The 7,500-nt window shown below is 55.3% G+C and overlaps 3 non-coding genes across 3 annotated transcripts in view; all 3 read right to left on the bottom strand.

Moving 5' to 3' along the window:
* LOC124570264 overlaps nucleotides 1-1,059 on the bottom strand; it is a 4,222-nt gene extending 3,163 nt beyond the window's left edge. Inside the window, exon 1 of the ribosomal RNA XR_006971597.1 lies at nucleotides 1-1,059. This exon is cut by the window's left edge and continues 3,163 nt beyond it. This is a non-coding gene — a ribosomal RNA (large subunit ribosomal RNA).
* Nucleotides 1,060-1,247: 188 nt separating this feature from the next.
* On the bottom strand, nucleotides 1,248-1,402 carry LOC124570286. The gene has a single exon (XR_006971610.1). It is a non-coding gene; the product is annotated as a 5.8S ribosomal RNA (ribosomal RNA).
* A 351-nt stretch (nucleotides 1,403-1,753) lies between these two features.
* LOC124570317 lies at nucleotides 1,754-3,663 on the bottom strand. Its single transcript, XR_006971639.1, has one exon. It is a non-coding gene; the product is annotated as a small subunit ribosomal RNA (ribosomal RNA).
* Between the last annotated feature and the right edge of the window lie 3,837 nt (nucleotides 3,664-7,500).

The following is a 7,500-nucleotide window of genomic DNA, read 5'->3' as shown; positions in this document are numbered from 1 at the left end:
GCCCCGTGAAGGGCGGGGAAGCCCCATCCTCCCTCGGCCCGCGCAAGGCGAGACCTTCACTTTCATTACGCCTTTAGGTTTCGTACAGCCCAATGACTCGCGCACATGTTAGACTCCTTGGTCCGTGTTTCAAGACGGGTCGTGAAATTGTCCAAAGCTGAAGCGCCGCTGACGGGAGCGATTATTCCGCCCGAGAGCATCCCGAGCCAACAGCGGCGCGGGTCCGGGGCCGGGCCAGGTAGGTCCGTCATCCGGGAAGAACCGCGCGCGCTTGCCGGGAGCCCGAGCGCCCAAAGGGGCGAATCGACTCCTCCAGATATACCGCCGGGCAGCCAGCCAGGACACCGGGGCTCTGCCCAACAGACGCGAACCGAGGCCCGCGGAAGGACAGGCTGCGCACCCGGGCCGTAGGCCGGCACCCAGCGGGTCGCGACGTCCTACTAGGGGAGAAGTGCGGCCCACCGCACACCGGAACGGCCCCACCCCGCGGCGAGTGGAAAGGCAACCGGACACGACCCCGCCGCGGATTGCTCCGCGCGGGCGGCCGGCCCCATCTGCCGAGGGCGGAGGCCAGTGGCCGGATGGGCGTGAATCTCACCCGTTCGACCTTTCGGACTTCTCACGTTTACCCCAGAACGGTTTCACGTACTTTTGAACTCTCTCTTCAAAGTTCTTTTCAACTTTCCCTCACGGTACTTGTTCGCTATCGGTCTCGTGGTCATATTTAGTCTCAGATGGAGTTTACCACCCACTTGGAGCTGCACTCTCAAGCAACCCGACTCGAAGGAGAGGTCCCGCCGACGCTCGCACCGGCCGCTACGGGCCTGGCACCCTCTACGGGCCGTGGCCTCATTCAAGTTGGACTTGGGCTCGGCGCGAGGCGTCGGGGTAGTGGACCCTCCCAAACACCACATGCCACGACAGGCGGCAGCCTGCGGGGTTCGGTGCTGGACTCTTCCCTGTTCGCTCGCCGCTACTGGGGGAATCCTTGTTAGTTTCTTTTCCTCCGCTTAGTAATATGCTTAAATTCAGCGGGTAGTCTCGCCTGCTCTGAGGTCGTTGTACGAGGTGTCGCACGCCACACCGCCAGCCGGCTGTGCACGCTACCGAGTAAGTACCGGTATGCGAACCGCCAGGCGACGGGCGCGCATCGCACGTTTAAGGAGGCGCGGCCGGCCCCACAGGCGGCCGCGACGCTCCCAGGTCTGCGAAGCGGGGCAAACGCCGCGCGCTTCAGTATACGTAGCCGACCCTCAGCCAGACGTGGCCCGGGAACGGAATCCATGGACCGCAATGTGCGTTCGAAACGTCGATGTTCATGTGTCCTGCAGTTCACATGTCGACGCGCAATTTGCTGCGTTCTTCATCGACCCACGAGCCGAGTGATCCACCGTCCTGGGTGATCTTTTCTTAGTTTACACTGTCTCTTTCAAGACAGTTGCATAGGCGGGACGTAGGCGTGTGGCGGCCCCTTTTCAAGCGTTCTGTGTCCAACGGCCTCACGGCCGATGGGCGTCGTACGGCTCCACACCGGAGCGGACAGGCAGTCGGGCGAAAGTCATTCAAAACCGGCGCCAGGCGCCAGGTGCCGCAGGCCGGCCGCTCCAGCGCTTCAGCGCTCGTACCACACAACATTGGCGTTAGTTTTGAGAAGCACGCGTGGTTCCGCACGCGGCGCACGGCTACTGCGAGCCGTACAGGTAGCGTGTTGCGCGACACGACACGCACATCGAAAGACATGCAGTCTAGTCGGTAATGATCCTTCCGCAGGTTCACCTACGGAAACCTTGTTACGACTTTTACTTCCTCTAAATGATCAAGTTTGGTCATCTTTCCGGTAGCATCGGCAACGACAGAGTCAATGCCGCGTACCAGTCCGAAGACCTCACTAAATCATTCAATCGGTAGTAGCGACGGGCGGTGTGTACAAAGGGCAGGGACGTAATCAACGCGAGCTTATGACTCGCGCTTACTGGGAATTCCTCGTTCATGGGGAACAATTGCAAGCCCCAATCCCTAGCACGAAGGAGGTTCAGCGGGTTACCCCGACCTTTCGGCCTAGGAAGACACGCTGATTCCTTCAGTGTAGCGCGCGTGCGGCCCAGAACATCTAAGGGCATCACAGACCTGTTATTGCTCAATCTCGTGCGGCTAGAAGCCGCCTGTCCCTCTAAGAAGAAAAGTAATCGCTGACAGCACGAAGGATGTCACGCGACTAGTTAGCAGGCTAGAGTCTCGTTCGTTATCGGAATTAACCAGACAAATCGCTCCACCAACTAAGAACGGCCATGCACCACCACCCACCGAATCAAGAAAGAGCTATCAATCTGTCAATCCTTCCGGTGTCCGGGCCTGGTGAGGTTTCCCGTGTTGAGTCAAATTAAGCCGCAGGCTCCACTCCTGGTGGTGCCCTTCCGTCAATTCCTTTAAGTTTCAGCTTTGCAACCATACTTCCCCCGGAACCCAAAAGCTTTGGTTTCCCGGAGGCTGCCCGCCGAGTCATCGGAGGAACTGCGGCGGATCGCTGGCTGGCATCGTTTATGGTTAGAACTAGGGCGGTATCTGATCGCCTTCGAACCTCTAACTTTCGTTCTTGATTAATGAAAACATACTTGGCAAATGCTTTCGCTTCTGTTCGTCTTGCGACGATCCAAGAATTTCACCTCTAACGTCGCAATACGAATGCCCCCGCCTGTCCCTATTAATCATTACCTCGGGTTCCGAAAACCAACAAAATAGAACCGAGGTCCTATTCCATTATTCCATGCACACAGTATTCAGGCGGGCTTGCCTGCTTTAAGCACTCTAATTTGTTCAAAGTAAACGTGCCGGCCCACCGAGACACTCACTCAAGAGCACCCTGGTAGGATTGCAACGGGGTCCGCCTCGGGACGCACGAGCACGCACGAGGCGCGTCGCACGCCTTCAGCTCGCCCCACCGGCAGGACGTCCCACGATACATGCCAGTTAAACACCGACGGGCGGTGAACCAACAGCGTGGGACACAAATCCAACTACGAGCTTTTTAACCGCAACAACTTTAATATACGCTATTGGAGCTGGAATTACCGCGGCTGCTGGCACCAGACTTGCCCTCCAATAGATACTCGTTAAAGGATTTAAAGTGTACTCATTCCGATTACGGGGCCTCGGATGAGTCCCGTATCGTTATTTTTCGTCACTACCTCCCCGTGCCGGGAGTGGGTAATTTGCGCGCCTGCTGCCTTCCTTGGATGTGGTAGCCGTTTCTCAGGCTCCCTCTCCGGAATCGAACCCTGATTCCCCGTTACCCGTTACAACCATGGTAGGCGCAGAACCTACCATCGACAGTTGATAAGGCAGACATTTGAAAGATGCGTCGCCGGTACGAGGACCGTGCGATCAGCCCAAAGTTATTCAGAGTCACCAAGGCAAACGGACCGGACGAGCCGACCGATTGGTTTTGATCTAATAAAAGCGTCCCTTCCATCTCTGGTCGGGACTCTGTTTGCATGTATTAGCTCTAGAATTACCACAGTTATCCAAGTAACGTGGGTACGATCTAAGGAACCATAACTGATTTAATGAGCCATTCGCGGTTTCACCTTAATGCGGCTTGTACTGAGACATGCATGGCTTAATCTTTGAGACAAGCATATGACTACTGGCAGGATCAACCAGGGAGCTGCGTCAACTAGAGCTGAGCAGCCGGCCGCCCGGGAGTGTGTCCCGGGGGCCCGCGCGAACACGCAAGCGTCCGCTCAATTATTCTGCAAACAGGAGGAGGCTGAGCTCCCCTGCACAATACACCTCGAAACCCTCTCAGGTCCCGGCGGCGCGCAGCGCCGTCCTAAGTACTTGGTCGGGTTCGAGAGAGGCGCAATCGCCCGGAGTTTGGCGAGTAGACGCTTTAGGTGCGACCACCCGTGCTCCCAACTGAGCTTGCCGCTGCCGACAGAGGCCCGGGAGCGTGCTGTCGTGGCATTGCCGGCGGGAGACAACACGCGCCACCTACGGTGGCCGGCAGCTCCAACGCCAGCGCCACAGAAGGACAAAAGCCCCACTTGGGTGCCGAAGCGAACTCTCCCAGCACAGCGCACGCGCCAACACGTCCGCACAGCTGCGATACAATCCACCTGCGAGAACCGCAGAGGCGACCGAGCAGCAGACGGCGTCGCGGCGCCGAGCGCCGGGCGGCGGCGCATCCTCAGCGCACACAGTCCTCAATCGGACCAGCACACTGCAGATGTCCACCGCGCTTCGCACCGGGCCCGCGAGGACCTACTTTGGCCGCACGGCGCCGCGTGCAGGGTGCGCCGGCGCGCAGCTGCGCCGCCTGCCGCCTCCGTCGGCCGGCGCGCCTGCCACTGGCCGCCCCCACCAGCCGGCTGTAGCGCGTGCGCCCACGCACCGCGCGGCCAGCACGCCGGAAGGCCCCCCCTCACCGGCCGGGGACGGTCCCACCCAGCCACCGCCGCGTATCGCTTCACACCCACATGCCATTCACGTTCGTGGGCATGGTGGGTATCGCTGAAACAACCGGTTGGTAGCTCAACCGATCGTCGCCATCACTGATTCACCTCTAGCGAGAACAACCGCACCACAACGGTTTACCAGTTCTTCATTTGCGTAACGTCACCAGCAAACGTAGACGTCCATCGCCATTTGCAAATTCAACGATTGTTGCATGCCTGTGTCAGGTGTCACGACACACTATGTCTGCCCACATACACGCAACAACATGTGCACGCTTCGCGAACACGTGGAAGGTGGCCCCCGTACGTATGCGATGTCCATTGCGCGAACGACTGTCAACCGGCCTCTGTCGCATGTCGCAGATGTGGAACGCAGTGCACCATGCTATCACGGTGTGTGAGAAGAGACGACTACGTCTGACAACACGCGCCACTACATCAACAGACGGCTCATGCTGATCGCCATCCACGGCATACCATACTGCAATCCAGCTCTTATAGGGAGACGACACGTAGCTGAGTGCACAATATTTGGACCGTATGGTTCGCCGTTGTTGGCGCAGTCGTGGTACGGTCACACATGTACCACGATGTATCATTCAGTACATGAGGACCAATGTGCGGTACAGTGTGTGATTTGGACGTACAACATCAGCGGACAGTTGCCACAAGCCGTACCACAACGTAGGCTGTGCTTCGCCATGCGAATGCCAATGAACAACTGCGAAGGGCATTGAGCATGTACGTCCTGCCGCCATCCGCATTACAGTGTATAGCTGCAAGGTGTTTAACATGAAGCGATACTCTGGGGACCGGGCAGTGCGAGTAGCAAACTATATTGCGGGGGTTGCAGTTAGGCAACACTACACTAATTTAACGCGTCGTATGACAATTACAGAGCAGGTTAAGGCCCAACGTGTGTTGGGTTAAGGCCCAACGTGTGTTGGGTTAAGGCCCAACGTGTGTTGGGTTAAGGCCCAACGTGTGTTGGGTTAAGGCCCAACGTGTGTTGGGTTAAGGCCCAACGTGTGTTGGGTTAAGGCCCAACGTGTGTTGGGTTAAGGCCCAACGTGTGTTGGGTTAAGGCCCAACGTGTGTTGGGTTAAGGCCCACCGTGTGTTGGGTTAAGGCCCAACGTGTGTTGGGTTAAGGCCCAACGTGTGTTGGGTTAAGGCCCAACGTGTGTTGGGTTAAGGCCCAACGTGTGTTGGGTTAAGGCCCAACGTGTGTTGGGTTAAGGCCCAACGTGTGTTGGGTTAAGGCCCAACGTGTGTTGGGTTAAGGCGCAACATAGGTTAGGTTAAGGCGCAACATAGGTTAGGTTAAGGCGCAACATAGGTTAGGTTAAGGCGCAACATAGGTTAGGTTAAGGCGCAACATAGGTTAGGTTAAGGCGCAACATAGGTTAGGTTACGGCGCAACATAGGTTAGGTTAAGGCGCAACATAGGTTAGGTTAAGGCGCAACATAGGTTAGGTTACGGCGCAACATAGGTTAGGTTAAGGCGCAACATAGGTTAGGTTAAGGCGCAACATAGGTTAGGTTAAGGCGCAACATAGGTTAGGTTAAGGCGCAACATAGGTTAGGTTAAGGCGCAACATAGGTTAGGTTAAGGCGCAACATAGGTTAGGTTAAGGCGCAACATAGGTTAGGTTAAGGCGCAACATAGGTTAGGTTACGGCGCAACATAGGTTAGGTTAAGGCGCAACATAGGTTAGGTTAAGGCGCAACATAGGTTAGGTTAAGGCGCAACATAGGTTAGGTTATGGCGCAACATAGGTTAGGTTACGGCGCAACATAGGTTAGGTTACGGCGCAACATAGGTTAGGTTAAGGCGCAACATAGGTTAGGTTAAGGCGCAACATAGGTTAGGTTAAGGCGCAACATAGGTTAGGTTAAGGCGCAACATAGGTTAGGTTAAGGCGCAACATAGGTTAGGTTAAGGCGCAACATAGGTTAGGTTAAGGCGCAACATGGGTTAGGTTAAGGCGCAACATGGGTTAGGTTAAGGCGCAACATGGGTTAGGTTAAGGCGCAACATGGGTTAGGTTAAGGCGCAACATGGGTTAGGTTAAGGCGCAACATGGGTTAGGTTAAGGCGCAACATGGGTTAGGTTAAGGCGCAACATGGGTTAGGTTAAGGCGCAACATGGGTTAGGTTAAGGCGCAACATGGGTTAGGTTAAGGCGCAACATGGGTTAGGTTAAGGCGCAACATGGGTTAGGTTAAGGTACAATATGGGTTAGGTTAAGGTACAATATGGGTTAGGTTAAGGTACAATATGGGTTAGGTTAAGGTACAATATGGGTTAGGTTAAGGTACAATATGGGTTAGGTTAAGGTACAATATGGGTTAGGTTAAGGTACAATATGGGTTAGGTTAAGGTACAATATGGGTTAGGTTAAGGTACAATACGGGTTAGGTTAAGGTACAATACGGGTTAGGTTAAGGTACAATACGGGTTAGGTTAAGGTACAATACGGGTTAGGTTAAGGTACAATACGGGTTAGGTTAAGGTACAATACGGGTTAGGTTAAGGTACAATACGGGTTAGGTTAAGGCACTTGGGGGGGGGGGGGGGCCCGGTTTGTTGATTGTGATTATCGTAAGTAAATGACTGCGGCATCATCTGATTTGCCACGTCAGGGTGCACCTTTGGCTCATAACAGGCGGCGCTCTGATTCCATGCTTGTGGCAGACCTGTGTCTTTCATTCCTGCCATTGTTTGTGTGGTGTGACAGGAGGCAGTATTGTGATGTTGGGTGCACCCCTGTCTGGGACATGTGTGGGTGTTGGTGGCTTAGCTGAGCAATGGTGGTTGTCGGAAGGGTGGGATATTCTGTTTTCCGAGTGGACCTCCCGGTCTGGTTATGATAGTGTGGATTGTCTAATGTGGCAGAGAGGATGCACTGGGTGTTGTTCCATGCTGGTGCTTACATATTGTCTGTGTGCCTGTTACAGGCAGAGAGTAGTGCGTGATAAGAGTGTCTGGCTGACGTGTGATTGTGAGCAGAGTCTTTCAGCATGTATACGGACAGGTCTATACA

The sequence above is a fragment of the Schistocerca americana genome, unplaced genomic scaffold (assembly GCF_021461395.2).
Source record: "Schistocerca americana isolate TAMUIC-IGC-003095 unplaced genomic scaffold, iqSchAmer2.1 HiC_scaffold_162, whole genome shotgun sequence".
Classification (NCBI taxonomy): domain Eukaryota; kingdom Metazoa; phylum Arthropoda; class Insecta; order Orthoptera; family Acrididae; genus Schistocerca; species Schistocerca americana.
The sequence above is the reverse complement of the archived record's forward strand: the minus strand, read 5'-3'. Positions and strand labels throughout refer to the sequence as shown.